Source organism: Urocitellus parryii, chromosome 9, assembly GCF_045843805.1.
Source record: "Urocitellus parryii isolate mUroPar1 chromosome 9, mUroPar1.hap1, whole genome shotgun sequence".
Lineage (NCBI taxonomy): Eukaryota > Metazoa > Chordata > Mammalia > Rodentia > Sciuridae > Urocitellus > Urocitellus parryii.
The window spans coordinates 117454508-117473677 of record NC_135539.1 but is presented as its reverse complement, the minus strand read 5'-3'; the positions used below and the strand labels follow the sequence as shown (position 1 = coordinate 117473677).

General features: G+C 43.8%; 1 pseudogene; it reads left to right on the top strand.

Annotated features, from left to right (window-relative positions):
- Positions 1 to 2032: 2032 nt before the first annotated feature.
- Positions 2033 to 3095, top strand: LOC113191680 (glyceraldehyde-3-phosphate dehydrogenase pseudogene; annotated as a pseudogene).
- The last annotated feature ends 16075 nt before the right edge of the window (positions 3096 to 19170 follow it).

Here is a 19170-nt window from a genome sequence, read left to right as displayed (position 1 = left end):
TTCTCCTGTCCACAGCCATGATGGTTATTTGAAAATGTAAATGAGATCATGTCACACCCTACTGAAAGCTCTTCAAAGGCTCCCTGTGGCTCTCAAGTTAAAAATTCAGCCCCCTTTCAATGGTCTCTGTCTCAACTGGCCCCAGCCCAACTCTTCCACCTCATTTCTCATCCATTCCCCTTTCCATCCTCTGAGCTCCAGACACGTTAGGCATTTGTGTTTAATTCAATGTCAGGTGTCATCTCTAGGATTTTGCACATGCTGTTCCCTATACCTGAGACACTGTTCCCCACCTTTCTTTGTCTGGCTAATTTCTACTCCTTTCCATGGGAAAACCATCACTTCCTCAGACAAGGCTTCGGTGACCTATGCTTCCACTATCCTAATAGTTGCCACATTTTAACCTGTTTTCCTAAGTTTCCCTACCCCAAACAAGACCACAGGGCTGACCCACTCCCCACTATACCCTCAGTCTACTGGTACCTAGGAGGCACCCCCAAAATAGTCCCTGACCGAATAACTACATGAAATTCATGGCCAAATGGCATCTAAAATTACCAACTAAGGACTACTTCCTGTTTGTCTCTATAAAAATAAGATTTGGATTCATTTTTATTAAATCAATTTTAAAATTCAGTATATTTTTTAAAAATCATGGTTTCTGCCATTTTTGCCAAAATTCTCTCTTTCCCCTCTCAGAAACTGCAAGCTCTACTACCAGAGATTTTTCACTGTGACAGAAATACTGTTGAGTCTTTCTCTGAAAACACTATGGACTCAGTATGCCCTGGGCACTGACAGGAGGCAGGCACCCTGCTTCCAATTTGTACTCATTCTTCAAACTCCAGCTCAAATATCACCACTTCTAGAAGTCTTCTCAGATGCATCAACACCTCAGCCCAAGCCTGAGAGCCCCTCTCGTGTGCCCTCATTGATAGCTGCACACCTTCATCCTAATACTGACCTAATCTTGCAAGTAAGCATTTGTCAAGCTTAGGGGAAGGAACTTGGCGTAAGTGACAGGTGATGTATATGTGACCTTGGTCAGAATCCTTTTTATGACCAATTGATGACTAGGTTTTTTTTTTTTTTTATCCAAGCAATATGCTACCTTCAAATCAATACAAGCATTAAATAATGTTCCCATACTATTACCTGCCTGACTGGGGTGCTGTAAACACACAATTCCACAGGCATTAAATATGAGATTTTTTTTTGTACCAGTGATTAAATCTAAGGGTGCTTAACCACTGAGTCATATCCCTAGCCCTTTTTATTTTTTTATTCTGAGACAGAGTCTTACCAAGCTGCTTAGGGTCTCACCAAGTTGCTGAGGCTGGCTTTGAACTTGCAACCCTCCTGCCTCAGCCTCCTGAGCCACTGGGATTACAGCAGTGTGCCTCGGCACCCAGCGAAAAGCTTTTTAAGATAAACATAATAATAATGTTCCAGGAGTTCTGCACACACTCACTATCTCATTTCCTCTCCCCTACAACAATCATCATCTTCCTGTGAGGTGGAACCTTTGCTATCGTTCCCATTTTGCACACAAGGAAACTGAGGCAAAGAGAAGTTAAGTAACATCTTTGAGGTCGCACAGCTACTACGTGGCAGAGTTGGGTTGACACCAGCACAGTCCAGCTTGGGAGCTTGGGCTCCAAACCGCCTTGCCGATGCTGTGACTGACCCAGCACTTCTGCTTCTCTCGGCTCTCAGTTTTAATAATAAATTCATTGGTTTTTTTGAGAAGGTGAGGGAAAGGTACAGTACCATTTTATAATCGATGGAAAATAAAACAAAAATTCTGTTTGGAAGGTGGTAGAGACTGAGTGGTATCCCCCTGAAATTCCTCTTTTGAAACCATGAACTTGAATGTGACTACGTTGAGAGATGGGCTTTCAGGAGAGAATTAAGTTTAGAGGAAGTCATAAGGGTGGGATCCTAATCTGGTCGGATCCGTGTCCTTATAAGAAAAGGAAGAGGCTCTCTGCTCCTCCCTGTTTGACAGGCAGCCACTTCTCCCCATGCAGTGATGGTGAAGGTCGGAATGAATGGATTTGACCATATTGGGCTCCCGGTCACCAGGGCTGCTTTCACCTCTGCCAAGGTGGACATTGTAGCTATCCATGACCTTCACTGACCTCAACTACATGGTCTATAGGTTCCAGTAGGATTCTACCCATGGTAAATTCCATGGCAACGTCAAGGCTGAGAACGGGAATCTTGTCATCAATGGAGAGTCCATCTCCGTCTTCCAGGAGCGAGATCCCGCCAACATCCGATGGGGTGATGCTGGTGCTGAGTATGTCGTGGAGTCCGCTGGTGTCTTCACTGCCGTGGAGAAAGCAGGGGCTCATTTGAAGGGTGGGGCCAAAAGGGTCATCATCTCTGCCCCCTCTGCCGATGTCCCCACGTTTGTGATGGGCGTGAACCATGAGAAGTACGACAACTCCCTCAAGATGGTCAGCAACGCCTCCTGTCCCACCAACTGCTTGGCCCCCCTGGCCAAGGTCATCCATGACAACTGTGGCATTCTGGAAGGACTCATGACCACAGTCCACGCCATCACTGCTACTCGGAAGACTCTGGATGGCCCCTCTGGGAAACTGTGGCCTGATGGCCGTGGGGCTGCCCAGCATATCATCCCTGCATCCACCGGTGCTGCCAAGGCTGTGGGCAAGGTCATCCCTGAGCTGAATGGGAAGCTCACTGGCATGGCTTTCCGGGTGCCCACCCCCAACGTGTCAGTTGTGGATCTGACCTGTCTCCTGGAGAGAGCTGCCAGATACGATGACGTCGAGAAGGTGGTGAAGCAGGCATCAGAAGCCCCCTCAAGGGCATCCTGGGCTACATGGAGGACCAGGTCATCTCCTGCGACTTTAATAGTGATACCCACTCTTCCACTTTTGATGCTGGGGCCGGCATTGCCCTCAACGACCACGTGGTGAAGCTCATTTCCTGGTATGACAATGAATTTGGCTGCAGCAACAGGGTGGTGAACCTTATGGTCCACATGGCCTCCAAGGAGTAAGAGCCCCTGCACCACCTGCCTCAGCAAGAACACAGGAAGAGAGAGGCTCTCAGCTGCTGGGGAGTTCCTGCCCCTAACTCAGTCCCTCGACACACTGAGAATCTCCCCTCCTCCCCATTTCCATCCCAGATCCCCTGAAGAAGGGGAGGGGCTTAGGGAGCCCTACTGTCACATACCATCAATAAAGTTCACTGCAGTCCCCACCGCAAAAAAAAAAAAAAAAACAACAAAAAAAGGAAGAAACAACAGAGAACTCTCTTGGTCCATGTGTGCACAAAGAAAAGGGGATATGTGAGGATCACAGTAAGAACCCAGGAAGAAAACCCTCCCCGGACATTAACCCTGAGAGTCCTGACTCCAGCCTCCAGAACCAGGAGAAAATAAATGACTGTCATTAAAGCCACTCGGTCTGCTCTATCTTGTATGTCAGCCCAAGCAGACCAGTACAAAAGGCAGTCACAGCTGGGTGCAGTGGCACTTGCCTATCATCCCAGAGGCCTAGGAGGCTGAGGCAGGAGGAACCCAAGTTCAAAACCAGCCTCAGCAACTTAGCAAGACTCTGTCTCAAAATAAAAAAATAAAAAGGGCTGGGGATGTGGCTCGAGAGTAAAGATCTCCTGGGTTCAATCCCCAGTACCAAATTTTTAAAAAGGGGAATCACCAACAAACTTCATAGTTAAAGACCAGCTGAAGATTAGGAAATAAGTAGTAAAGGAAAAGATGTATCAGAAACTAGTTTTGGGCTGGGATGTCACTCAGTGGCCCTAGCACACACAAGACCCTGTGTTGGATCCCTAGCACCATCAAAAAAGAAAAGAAAGAAAAATTAAAAATACTAGTTTGATCAAATATCACAACGCTATCAGGGAGTATTCCATCTTGGAGTATATGAATTTCTTGTCATCAACAAGAAATGTTTGCTGCTATCTACCATCTCTTCCCCCAAGAAGTCTGTGGTCAACTTAGACATATACTGAACAGCATGTGAGTGAGAAAATGTGTGTAAGACTGCAAGACACCATGTGCCCAAAGAGGGGTGCAAGTGCTCATTTCAACAATAGTTTGGGGAGCGGGGGCAGGTACTTAGGATTCTAGGTGGTTCACAGAGGAAGGACAGTTTGCAAATAAGCAGTCACGTGGAACAGACACTGAGAACAAGGCGCGAAGCCTAAGAGGTGAAACACAACTGGCAAATTCAACAGCCAGTAGCTGAGAGGTCTGCAGAACAGGGGAGGACTCGGAATGCATGCGTAGGGGGAAGGTGCAAAGGCTGGTGAGTGATTCGGGAAAACTAAAAGCCCGGGTTCTCGTGTAGAATTCATCCTACACAGAGCCGGACTGATGGGGGGAAATGCATGCAAAGATGTGCTTGGGAAGGTTATTCTGGAATGTGCATGTAGACTAGAGAGGGGAGAATCTGGAGAGGGGATGACTCACCCAGAAGCAGGACAGTCATCCAACCTTTCAAGCTAAGATCTAGACTAGTCTGGTGGCCATGAAGACCACCACTGAGAAGGCGAAAGTGACACTCCAACAAATCTCTGCTTCTAAGTGGCACTCGAACAAATCCCCGCTTCTCTGAGGAACACCGGCATGTGGCTACCCCTTCCTCCCTGCCTCCACTGTAACCCAGGGACCACTCCTCATCTTATCAGAGAGCTGCACCGTTGGCTCCCTGTCTGTCTCTAGAACTGAAACCCCACCAGTTACTACCACGAGTGGTATTCTGCAGCCCACTGGTACCTGCTTCCAAGAGGCAATGGGGAGAGTCTCAAGAATGTTGCAAGTTGGTTGTTAAAATTAATTTATTAAATGTACTTACAATCAGATAGAGAATACTTACATTATCACAGGTATTATTACAGGTAGAGTAATAATACACAAAACTTGGCCAGGCTTTAATTATTCTTATCTACTTTGATCTATGATCTTGAGGTTGTTCAGGTTTGTTGTATCCATAAGGTAGAATGGTGGTATGTTGTATCCATAAGGTGGTATAATGGCCTCTCCTAGGAATTCAGCAACATCTGAATTGAGTTGGTAACTTGGAATCCAAGCAGCATTTACACCAGAGAAATTGGTGAACACCACAAACCAGGGCTGGATTTATTGCCTTCAATGTCTATGTTTAAGAAGTTGAAGGAGAAAAAGTTAATAAAGCAGAGCTAAAGTTGAAAGATTGGAGTTTGACGAATACAATAAGAATGAGAATAAGAGTGACAATGACTCACACAAAGAAGTAATAACAATCAATTTACTAGAGAAAAAAATCAGTGGATTGGGATACAAGTCCTGTCATCAAACCACAGGCAGCTACGGACAGAGGAGTTTGACAAAAACAATGAAAGCATTCAGTGAGGCTCAACTGGCTTTATGAAATTCATAATAAAGACTATTGATATTTTATTATTATTTTAAATCATGCACTATATACCCTTTTCATCGGTAAAATTTATAATTAACTTATATACTCATATTTTTTAATATCCCTCCATCCCCCAAAACCTGTTGCTAAATATTTACCACCACATCCCTGCCTATTCTCCATGTGGATATGCTGGCTTATTCTTTATTAATTGTGAAAATTTTGATACTCTTGAGGATGATTTTAGTGTCTCAAAACTACCATTTACTATGCTTTCTATTTTTTCCTAATACTTAATCCTAATTAAGTTTTCAAATTCAAAATCAACTTTTTCCCTTAAGTTTTGAGAATTATTCAATATATCCTATTATTTTATATATGATTATAAATATTAACAAACATCTTTAAAATATGGATTCAGCTGGGCGCAGTGGCACACAGCTGTAATCCCAGCAACTCAAGAGGTTGACGCAAGAGCATCCAGATCCAGAGTTCAAGGCCAGCCTCAGCAATTTAGTGAGAACCTAAGTAAGTTAGCAGTAACTTATCTCAAAATAAAAAATAATAATAAAAAAATAGCTAGGGATGTAACTCAGTAAAGTGCCCCTGGATTCAACCCCCATTACCCCCCAAAAATAAAATAAAATATGGATTAAAATTTGGTTCCAGCCAGGCTCAGTGGCACACACCTGTAATCCCAGTGGCTCAGGAGGCTGAGGCAAGAGAATCTCAAGTTTAAAGCCAGCCTCAGCAATTTAGCAAAACCTCAGCAACTAAGCAATTTGGCAAAACCTTGTCTTTAAGTAAAATACAAAAAGGGCTGGGGATGTGGCTCGGTGGTACCAAAAAAAAAAAAAAAAAAAAAAAAAAAAAAAAAAAAAAAAAAAAATTAGTTTCCATCATATAACTTTGGACATTCTTTCTTTCTTAAAAATTTTAAATTCCAGTTATAAATTTAACATGACCTTTTTATATAAAGTATCTCAACTGCCTGGTATCAAACAAACCCCAGGTGCCTCAATAACACATAAATCTGATAACCTATTTCAATGTGTGTAAGTTTTGTTTGACAGAGCTCTGTCTACACGCACAGCTCCCACATTGGCGGCTGCAGGGGGTCCAGACTTCCTGTGTCCTTAGGGCACAACGTTAGGCTTTGCCTATAACTAATTTTTTTTTTAACATTTGAGTTAGTCCGGGTTGTCTAGAAAGTAGACACCAAGGTGGATTAGAGGTGCCAGAGATTTAACTGGGAGAAGGACCAGTAAGGGAGGATAGAGCTGGAGCTGGAGAAGGTTGAGAAAAAAGTGGAGGGAAGGAAAGAAGGAAGGGAGGATGAATAGGAGGGGGGAGGGAGGGGAGGGAAGGGGAAAGGAAAGGAAACTGCAGCAAAAGTTTTGCCAAGGTCATCTGGGAGTCCTGAGGCCAAAGCTGATCCCCAGAGGCGTCCCTCCATGTCCAGAACAGGCCTGCTCAGTATCCTCCACCCACCTCCTGGGAACAGCTCATGAGAATGTGGCTTTGACCACGGGCACCGATGGACCTCAGGGTGTAGTCACTGGGATCATCAGCCAGTGACCATGGCACGCTGCAGAAGGAGACCTAGGAGGCACATTCTCAAGGCCACCCCCACCCCTGAGCTTTGCCTTCCACTGTTATTTTTAATTATTGTGACGACAAAAGTAACACACAGTACCTGAGTACTCCTGGTCCATTCCCACCTGAGCCGGAACTGCTCCTCGGCAGGGTAGTTGCTGTGAACAGTTTGGCACACACCCCTCCGGATCTTTTTCTACGCCCGTTGTGTTTATTTTTAGATGTAGAGAGAGATAACTTATAAAAGAGGATTTTCATTTGCTTTTTATAAATAATACATATTGTTCTATCACTTATGCTTTTTTTTCCTTTTTCTTTCTTAAAATTGTTTTCCAACCCATTTCACACTCTTAGACATCCCCTTTGGAACTTTTTAACCATCTTTCTTTTGTAGTTACATGATTACGAGGCGTTTTTAAGTAAAAATATTTTTTATTTTAATTAGGAATCATCAAATATTATTTAAATATGTAAAGATATGTAATATATAACAAATTTGTATTTTTCCATTAGTAAGTGATACGCATAATTGACGTTAAAGTTTTTTTGTTTTTTTTTAATGGGCTGGGGGCGTCGCTCAGTGGTAGAGTGCTTGTCCAGCACATCCACAAGGCCGTGAGCTTGATCCTCGGCATGGCGAAAACAGATGGAAACCAAAATGATCTGATGTTTATCATTTTATGGTTGGTTTAGGAACAAAATGTATACTAAATGTAATTAATACATCTAATATAGATTAAAGCTACCTTCAGAACTAGATGTTTGGAATTCTTTTCTTTTTGATACTAGGGATTGAACCTAGGGGCGCTTAACCACTGAGTCATATCCTCAGACTTTTTGTACTTTTGATTTGGGGACAGGGTCTCGCTAAATTGCTGAGGCTGGCTTTGAACTCACAATCCTCTTGCCTCAGCCTTCCAAACCACTGGGATTACAGGTATGTGTCACTGCACCCAGCTGTTTAGAATTCCATTGCACGGAAATAGTTATCTTTATAAATGGTTTTATTTGTAAATAAGATGAGAGAGAAGGCTTCATGGGACAATTTGCAGGCTGTCTCGCGTGCCCCTGTGGACAGTCTAATTCTCTGTAAATGAAGAGCTAAATTGGACATGATCACCATTCTAGTTCCCCTTCTGACCACCGGTTTTTGAGAAACTAGAGGCATCTTGATGTGGCTTTTAGAATTCAAATCAGATTAATGCAATTTACAGACGTGATGAAGAGCGTCTGGATGGAAACTGCAGGATCACCATGATTTTTGTGTTCTTCTTTACTTTCCCCCCTGCTCCAAACAGGGCTCCTTCAGCTTGCCTTCTTGAGTGCACAATCCGCTGTGGACTGAACTAAGCAGCAGGTGACCGCAGGAACGATGGGGCGAATCCCTGCCATGCAGCTCTAGGGTACCACGTCAGCAGTGGGCTCCCCTGGTCGCCCCCAATCACTGGACACTGTTACAGAATTGACACCTGGAAGCTGCTGTTCTTGCTGTACCCTTTCCTGACTGACATTGTAAAAACGGTATGTAAAGCAGGAAGTCCTGACCATCTCAAATGTTGTAATTACGAAGAACTTAGAACTTCCCAGAAAATGCACTCCCATGCCTGGGCAGCGCCTCGGCTTCCCACTGTCCACTGTGCAGCCCTCAACAGCACAGGTGTGCCGTGATTGACACACTCAAGTCTGTGGGGTCCTTTCCAACACTAACACCCCACGGTGCTATGATGCTGAGTGGAGCCTGAAACACAAGTAGTTAAGTTGGAAGTCGGCAGACTCCAGTGCCACATCCCAGCACTGATTGCATTTATCACACAATTTTCTTATTTTAAGTAAAGACCTGGGATGCTGTAAAAGGCTCTATTCCCTTAAACAAACTATTCCATGTCACCGTTGTGTCCTTCTAGATAACTATGACAGAAATAATAGTCCCTTCAATGGAGGATTTGCAGACAACCTTGCTGGGGTCTGCAAGACAACAGGTTGGTGATGACTTATCTCAAAAATGGATGGACAACAAACACTTCGGGCAAATCCTCCATAAATATTGTTTCTCTCTGCAGAGCTTTTGAGAGGTATTAATGGCAGTGAGTTTGAGATTATATTTCCCGATAAGAACCTGGGAAGCCACTATTCTAGGGAGCCAGTTAAAAGCAAAACCTAATCAGATGAGATCAGGACCCCAAATGTCTATGTGTGCTAAACAGGTAAAACAGTACCAGCGACCAGGAGGGAAAACCTCTAGTCATCTGTATTGTAAAAAGGGCCATTACACCTGGGCTCGGGCTACACCAACCTTCCTTCCATATCCCTTGGAAGAAAGATTTCTACTTAACATTTATGGGTTTTTTTCCTTTTCCATATGTGTTAGTTATTTCAAAAGAGAAAAACAAAAGAGCAATTTGTCTCTGAAGAAATGAAACGCTCACTCAGGTAAGCCCACAACCAACCACTACACAAATGTCAGTGAACTGCATGATCAATTCTGTGATTAGCAGAGGAGAGCTCTGCACCCACATTGATTGTAAAATGCAAATCTGAATGCAGCTAATCTTCACATAAATATAATAGGCCTCGCATTGATTTTTTTTTACCCTCATGATCCTATGAAAAATTAACCATCTAAAGTGATAGTAAAGAAGTAATACAACATTAGTTGATGGTATTCTGTGATAAGTAAAAGATGCATATTGTAGTGTCTAGAGCAACTATCAGGACACACACACACACACACACACACACACACGAGACAGAGCTAAAAACTCAATAAAGATAAGATGGAAGATTTTAAAATATCTGAATTACCCAAAAGAAGACCAAAATTGAGGAAGAAAGTAACAAATAAGCTAGAATAAATACAAAACAAAGATGGTAGACTTGTGCCCAACCATATAAACACTCCAATTAAAGTGATGATAGAAATGTGGGAGAATGGTATTAGTCATAACATTGTCCACTATTTAACATCTTTTAAAAAGTAGATTTTTTTGGTACTGGGAAAAATTATTGTTAATATATTTTAACACCCGTTTGGTTCACGTGTGGTACTCAGTTTCACGTGTGGTACTCAGTTTCACGTGTGGTACGTGGACACAGAAGGAGAAAGTCACTAGGTGATTCTCAGCCAAGATTCTGTCAGCAAAGATCCCTCAATGGAGGGCAACCTGGTGTATGTAACCATGCGGAGGCTGCTGCCATCAGTAGAAATGCTTGTTTATTTAACTGATGCCTGCTACCTTCAGAGCACTAGGGTCCCAGAATGGTGTGGACTGGACATATCGAAAAGTCGTCCGATCCCCAAAGCTAACAGCTCTTGAAAGTTTGAAACAACACTGGGCGCCTCAAATAAATAAAATTTTAAAAAGACAGATTGAGACATTAGTCACACACAGAGAGCTCAATGAATTTGACATTAGTAAGAAAGCTGATATGATGTATGGACATCTATAGCTAGAGATTTAAACAAACAAATAGTTTCCGGATCTCATGATCAGAACAATATATCAACATTTTTATAGCAAAGCAGGCTGAATTCCTATGAGTAAATCATTCCCACACGGCAGGAGTCTTACATCCTTAATAACAAAAGAGTTTAATTACAAAGCCCATGAGTTACGATCAGCACTCCCAGCCTCCACCACCAGGTACCCCAGCTGCATACACAAGTGGCTACGCTCACGTGTCCTTCTCCTTTCCAAGGCACAGGAGTGTCAGGACTGACCACAGGCTAAGTCCCTCAATGACGAGCACTCCTCAAAGAGGAGTTGTTACAGTTAACAGGTAAACTCACGCTGAAGTGTAAGCGATCCTTTATTAATCAGGAATATCAAAACAGATCCTTCTGAAGGAAATAGATCGGTTGTGACATTGGATCACATGTGAGCCACTCTGCCATCAACTGGTACCATACTTGGTGAAGAAACAGGATCTGAGAATTCGATTCCAGCACCAGGACACCACCTGGCCTCACACCTCCTCGACCAACTCTCGGATCCACTGTCTCTCTTGGATTCTTGCCATGACCTCCTGACAGGTTTCTCTGTTATCACCCAGAATCCTACACCACATCCTTAGCACAGCGCTGGAAGAGGCTTTGCAATTGTTGGGGCGCACCGTGACACCTCTCTGCACTTTGCTCAGTCTCTCAGAATCCTGTAGGTTCCCAGGTGGGATTTCCCCCTTCCCCACACCTACGCTGACCTCACGCACTGCGCTCCAGCCTCACCAACCTCCTTGTGGGTCTGTGAACACTAGACACACGTCCAATGCAGACGGCTCTGCCCTTGTGACTTCAAGTTTCTATTTAAATGTCCCATTTAACAGACTATTTTACCTTTTTTATTTTCCATACTGGGGATCAAACCCAGAGCCCCCCTCATGCTAGGCAAGTGCTCTACCCCTGAGCGACATCACCAGCCCTTAACTACCTTTTCAAAATTGCAAAGCAGCCTTCACCCAAGAACCCTCAGACGCTCTTCCTTGGATCTACAGTTTACCCATGTGGCAGTTATCTTTTATTCCAGTATTGGAGGTTGAACCCAGGGACTGCTCTACTACTGGGCTCCATTCCGCCCTTTTTATTTATTTATTTTGAGCACTCTCTTGCTAAGATGCCCAGGCTAGCCTTCAACTTGTGATCCTGAGTTCCCAGGCTTACAGGCATATACCATGGCACCCAGCTAGTTACCATCTTCTGATGGACAAGAATATCTACTATGTTACATAATGTTACTTAAACATATCACTTATTTTATTTACTTATTTGTTGGGTTCCTGGTGTCTCCTCATCAGATTGTTAAGACCCACAAGAACAAAGACTTTCATTTACTTTACTTCCAGTGTCTAAAATATGATCGTATTCAATAAGTATGTCATGAATAAATGAAAGTGGGTGTTTCCAAAAGGGGTCGCGGAAAAACAGCCCTAAGTGCTGTGATAACAAGTCTGGGGCCAGGCCCAGTGGTGCATATTTGGTGGACAAAAAGATGTTTAGATGGTAGGTGCTTTTCCACTACCAATGATACTTTTGCTTGCTAGTGTTAGAGGTGAAAATCATATTCATTCTGTACGTGGAGTTATTCTGTCAGGTCATTAAAAAATTCTACTTTTGAGCTGGTGTGGTTTGGTGCACACCTGTAATCCCAACTACTCAGGAGGTTAAAGCAGGAGGATGGCAAGTGTGAGGCTAGCCTCAGCAACTTGGTGAGACCCTGTCTTAAAACACAAAATAATAACTGGGGATGTGGCTCAGTGGCAAAGCACCCCTGGGTTCAATCCCCAGAATCAAAAATAAAAGAGTCTGGATTTGATCTGAAAGGTAAAGGTGAGTCGTGAAAAGATCAGTTAAAAACCCTCCCAATGGTATCAAATGATCCCAGCTCATGGCACCTATGTCCTGTATGGTACCTCCCACTATGTACCAGGATTGGTCTGTGAGCCCAATTAAGTGGTGGTATATGACTTCCAAGATCAGGAAGATGTTCTGCGGTTTGCCTCTTGGTCAATCTCGCTCCCTCCTCCCTCACCGCCTGCCACCTGCCTCACTCACTTTAGGGAAAGGCAGCTGTCATACCACCAGCCAGCCCCATGGAAAGACCCAGTGGCAAGGAAATGAAACCTCTCGACATGGGCCATGTGAATGAGCTTCAGAACAGATCCTAGAGGCCGAGTCAAGAGAGTTCAGAGACTGTGACCCCACCAATGCTGACTGCCATCTCAGGAGGGGGCCACCCAGCTACATCACTCCACCCAACTCCTGACCCCCAGAAACTCTGGATCTTAACCAGCCCGTGTTCTAAGCTGCTGAATTTCAGGACAGTTTTTTACACGGAAATAAAGAAAGCAATCCGAGACAGGAGGTAGGATGACCAATTCAGTGTGTTCCAGTTTAAAAAGCACAGAGATCTTCACCAGGACAGAGTCGGTAGTGACGAGGAAGATGGAGATACTCCAAGGGCTCTCCAGGAGGCAGGAGCACCAGGGCAGATACCTCATTGGATGGGGAGTGGAATGAGGCATAGGAATCTGGAAGATACTCAGATTTCAGAAACAGCTGTCGGAATAGTCCATGAAGCTGCTGATCAGGGGATGGGACCCCACACGGATTCCTGGCCTCCAACTCCAACCAAGCTCAAGTTGTTCTCTTGGCATTCCTCAGCTACTGCTACACAGCACTGCGACACCTGAGGGCCCACAGGCAGCTCTAACGGAGGTCATCCCTCTCCTTTATGCCCTAAGCACAGTCACACTTCTACAGTACTTTCCTGTGTTCTTCAATTTCTTTTTTTTTTTTTAGTACTAGGGATTTAAGCCAGGGATACTTTACCACTGAGCCACATTCATAGCCCTTTTTATTTCTTATTTTTAGACAGAGTCTCAGTTAAGCTGAATAAGTTGCTCAGTTAACCTCTCTAAGTTGCTAAGTCTGGCCTGGAATTTGTGATCCTGTCTCAGCCTTCCAAGTCACTGGAATTACAGGCCTTCCAATCACTGGAATTATCACCTCACCTGGCAGTGTTTTGTGATTTATTGGGAAAAAAAAAAAAAAATATATATATATATATATATATATATATATATATATATGCACAAAATAGTAAGGCCTGGCAAAGCAGCCCTGGGTTCAATTCCCAGTACCAAAAAAAAAAAAAAAAAAAGAGTCTGGATTTGATCTGAAAGGCAAAGGCAATTCATGAAAAGATTAGTACTAACAAAAAAAAAAAACCTGAAAAAAAAACTTTAATATGTAATCTTTGTTTTTCCTATATGCATGTGTGTATATACATGTCTATATGCACATGCATATATGATACACAGACAAGACATAAAATAAATACATTACAATGCTAAGAGGTTATAAGTGTTTGAAGTTTTCCATAATAAAATGTTAAGAACTGCAGACCCAAAAGGGTCTACAAAGAGACTACTAGAGCTAATAAATGAATTCAGCAAAGTGGCAGGATATAAAATCAACACGCATAAATCAAAGGCATTCCTGTATATCAGCGACAAATCTTCTGAAATGGAAATGAGGACAACCACCCCATTCACAATATCCTCAAAAAAAATAAAATACTTGGGAATCAACCTAACAAAAGAGGTGAAAGACTTATACAATGAAAACTACAGAACCCTAAAGAGAGAAATAGAAGAAGATCTTAGAAGATGGAAAAATATACCCTGTTCATGGATAGGCAGAACTAACATCATCAAAATGGCGATATTACCAAAAGTTCTCTATAGGTTTAATGCAATGCCAATCAAAATCCCAAAGGCATTTCTTGTAGAAATAGATAAAGCAATCATGAAATTCATCTGGAAAAATAAAATACCCAGAATAGCAAAAACAATTCTAAGTAGGAAAGGTGAATCAGGTGGTATAGCGATACCAGACTTCAAACTATACTACAGAGCAATAGTAACAAAAACAGCATGGTACTGGTACCAAAACAGGCGGGTGGACCAATGGTACAGAATAGAGGACATAGAGACCAATCCACAAAATTATAACTATCTTATATTTGATAAAGGGGCTAAAAGTATGCAATGGAGGAAGGATAGCATCTTCAACAAATGGTGCTGGGAAAACTGGAAATCCATATGCAACAAAATGAAACTGAATCCCTTTCTCTCGCCATGCACAAAAGTTAACTCAAAATGGATCAAAGAGCTTGATATCAAATCAGAGACACTGCGTCTGATAGAAGAAAAAGTTGGCTCCGATCTACATATTTTGGGGTTGGGCCCCAAATTCCTCAATAGGACCCATAGCACAAGAGTTAATAACAAGAATCAACAAATGGGACTTACTCAAACTAAAAAGTTTTTTCTCAGCAAGAGAAACAATAAGAGAGGTAAATAGGGAGCCTACATCCTGGGAACAAATCTTTACTCCTCACACTTCAGATAGAGCCCTAATATCCAGAGTATACAAAGAACTCAAAAAAATTAAACAATAAGAAAACAAATAACCCAATCAACAAATGGGCCAAGGACCTGAACAGACACTTCTCAGAGGAGGACATACAATCAATCAACAAGTACATGAAAAAATGCTCACCATCGCTAGCAGTCAGAGAAATGCAAATCAAAACCACCCTAAGATACCATCTCACTCCAGTAAGATTGGCAGCCATTATGAAGTCAAACAACAAGTGCTGGCAAGGATATGGAGAAAAGGGTACACTTGTGCATTGCTGGTGGAACTGCAAATTGGTGCAGCCAATTTGGAAAGCAGTATGGAGATTCCTTGGAAAGCTGGGAATGGAACCACCATTTGACCCAGCTATTCCCCTTCTCTGTCTATTCCCTTAAGACCTAAAAAGAGCATACTACAGGGAAACTGCTACATCCATGTTCATAGCAGCACAATTCACAATAGCTAGACTGTGGAACCAACCTAGGTGCCCTTCAATAGATGAATGGATAAAAATAATGTGGCATTTATACACAATGGAGTATTACTCTGCACTAAAAAATGACAAAATCATGGAATTTGCAGGGAAATGGATGGTATTAGAGCAGATTATGCTAAGTGAAGCTAGCCAATCCCTAAAAAACAAATGCCAAATGTCTTCTTTGATATAAGGAGAACAACTAAGAACAGAGCAGGGAGGAAGAGCATGAGGAAAAGATTAACATTAAACAGGGATGAGAGGTGGGAGGGAAAGGGAGAGAGAGGGGGAATTGCATGGAAATGGAAGGAGACCCTCATTGTTATACAAAATTACATACAAGAGGAAGTGAGGGGAAAGGGAAAAAAACAAGGGGGAGGAATGAATTACAGTAGATGGGGTAGAGAGAGAAGATGGGAGGGGAGGGGAAGGGAGGGGAGGGGAAGGGAGGGGGATAGTAGAGGATAGGAAAGGCAGCAGAACACATTAGACACTAGTATGGCAATATGTAAAACGTGGATGTGTAACCGATGTGATTCTGCAATCTGTATACGGGGTAAAAATGGGAGTCCATAACCCACTTGAATCAAATGTATGAAATATGATATGTCAAGAATTATGTAATGTTTTGACTAACCAACAATAAAAATTTTTAAAAAATGTTAAGAACTATTTTAACAGGGGTGGTGTCATTATAAATGATTATAATTTTCTTCTTTATATTTTCTGATCATTTAAAATATCTAGACTGACATGGCATTTTAAAAGATACTTAATATGAAAAGAAATATTGTAGGTATAGCTAAAGGGAGAGAAGTAGAAATAATTAGCTTGGTTGGTTGGTTCGCGGTGGACTGAGGATTGGACGTAGGGTCTTGTGCATGCTAGGAAAGTGCTCTGTCACTGAGCTATATCCCAGTCCCAATAATTAGCTACTTGCTTCCTCCTTACCTATATTTTCCTAAATTTTCTACAGTGATCACGTATTATTTTAAAACTGGAAGATGGAAACTATTGAAAAGTGAAACTAATGTAGAGACATTTGAGGACATGGGTATTTTTCTCTGCAGTGGCCCCTAGGACAGTGTTTTCTGTTGAAAGATGACTGTGGACATCTCTCGTGTATTGTTCTCTCTGTATTTGAATGCTTCTTCCTACATACCAAGCAGTTCAACACTCAGGTTTAAACTTTAAAATCTCTTAGTTAGGTTGGGGCTGCTCCTGCGTAGAGTGTCTTTCTGGGTCACGGGAAGCTCCCGTAGATGGGGAATGGAACCTGTCTTCCCAGGCCCAGACCAGATCTCCCACCAAAAGATGAAAGGACAATCCAACCTACTGATCCCTCCAAAACCTGGTGACTGGGATGGGATCCCTAGACATTTGGGGTTTCTTGCCAACTCCAGCAGCAACACCCCAGGAGTCAGCAGAAGATCTCAGGAGTCGATGGGTCACCCTGTCCTGACGCCAACTCCTTCCTATTTTTCCAAGGGTCTCAGGAGCTCCTACAATTGGTAACTTACATCTGCACCTGAGAACATGAAATTGCTGCTCCTCCTTCCTGCCTCCTCAGGTTCTGCTCCCCAGGATTAGCCTGTGATTCCTCACCCCATCCAGGCCCTAAGTAGACAGGCTTTCCCTGATGATTCGTATAGAAGAGAAGAAAACCAAAACCTGTCTTCCTCCGCTCACACACTCAGCACAGATCTCAGATCCTGCAGAGTTTCCCACATGTTAAGCAATTCTGCAGTGGACGCCAACTGGGAGTCCTGCAGTTCAGCTCTCTGACACGGTCAACCTAGAGTTGGAGCCAGATCCCCCAAGACTGTCCCCACTTCAGATGCTGTTGTGGCTTGGATCTTAAATGTCCCCCAAAGGCTATGCATTGAAGGCTGGGCCACCAGCTGATGGCACTACTGGGAGGCAGAGGAACTTTGAGGATGTGGGTCCTAAGGGAAGGGAGTGAGGTCATTAGGGGTGTGTCCTCAGAGGGGCGATTGGGACCCTGACCCCCCACCCTCTCTCTCTCTCTTCCCAGCCACCAGGATCTAAGCAGCTTTGCTCCACCAGGCTCTCCCCGCCATGTTTGGCCTCTCTACAGGCCCAGAGCATCAGGGCCAAGCAACCATGGACTAAAACCTCTGCAACAAATATTTCCTCCTATACAGATGCCCATTGCATGTAGTAGGTCACCACCTATACTTTGACCAGTCAGCTATAAATGGGGGGTTTCGTGAGCCTCTCCGAGGATCCGATTAATTTACGAAGCCAGACCCCATCACTCAGAAGGAGGCTTGACTTCTATTTACCCATGTGTTAAAAAGGACATTGCAAAGAATCTTACAGATGGACAGCCAGATGAAGTGGTACACAGGGCCAAGCACATGGGGAGGGGGGCAGCGTTCCCTACCCTCTCCCTGGGGCCACCTTCCGGGAACCTCGACATGTTCAGCATCCCAGAAGCTTCTTGTTCTTTGGGGACTTTTATTAGACATGGTCGATTATACGATTGGCCACTGGTGATCACCTCAACCTTCACTCCTTCTCCCCTCCTAGGAGGTCAGAGGTTAGCTCCCCTGGCACCAGCCTCTCACCCGAAGGCTATCCAGGCCACCGGCGCTCCCCAGCCACCAGTTACCATATTACTATCCAAAAGCACTTTGGAGATTCCCAGAGTTTTAAGAGCTCTGTGCCAGGAATCTGGGTCAGGGACCAAACAGACATTGATTTTCCTGCCATAATACCCTAACTTCCAAGCATGAAGCCCTGCCAGCCTACCTCTGTAGATGTCTCAGGCTGCACCCCTCAGGTTGGGAAGCAAACAGATTCCCCATGACCATGACCCTTTGAGAATTTGGATGAACATGAATCCTGCATGGATTCCACAAGAAACTGTCCGTGGGGCTGCCTGGCCACCCAGGTCTCTGGGAGTTCTGCGGCTAAGGCCGAGGGTTCTCGCCTCCTGGTTAGCCAGGTTAGCAGGCCACAGAGGGAATTTCTGCACTAGGACTTCCCTGCCAACTTCTCTGCATCTAGTTCCTCAGAGTCACCAACCACACAACACACCTGGAGGACTCTCCATGGCAGATGTCCTGACCCCATTCGGGGTTCTTGTCTCCTTGTCTTGCCTTGAGCCTGTCCCCTCTGCAAATGTTTTATAACAAACAGAGCTATTATCAACTACGATGTAAAAGAAAAAAAAAAAAAAAAGGAAATTCTTCTAGTTCCTAAACATGTTTTCTTTGTATGGGACAAACGTGGAGCAGAGTCAACCCTCCACTCCACCACCCCACCCAACCCCCCACCCCCCCGCAAGCAACACTAACAGCAAAGACCAGGGTGGGCTCTTCACACCTGCCTGAAGCAAATTATTGTTAATACCAAGTTATAAACCCTTAAAAAAAAAAAAAGAAAGAAACCTTAATGGAAAAGCTAACAGCTCATTAACTATGCAGAGTGCCACCCCATAGGACACATTCCAGCAGAGGGAGGGCAACTGCATTCATGTGGCCTTTCAGCAACCCAAAGGCTCTTGACAAGGATGGTCAATAGCAAACTGTTCGACCCTGGTATCAGGACAAGCCACTCGCAGTTGCGTGACTCGTCCTGCTCCCTGAATTAGTTCTGGCAAAACTCAGCTGATTTACAGGACATGACTTCCACCCTGAGAGAATGCAGCACACCTGTGGGACCCAGGAGGGGAGTGGGCTGCGGCCATGCGCTGGCGATGAGGGACCGTTAGCCTCTGACAGTGGGCACAAAGGCCAGGCCTGTTATCACAAATAAGCTGT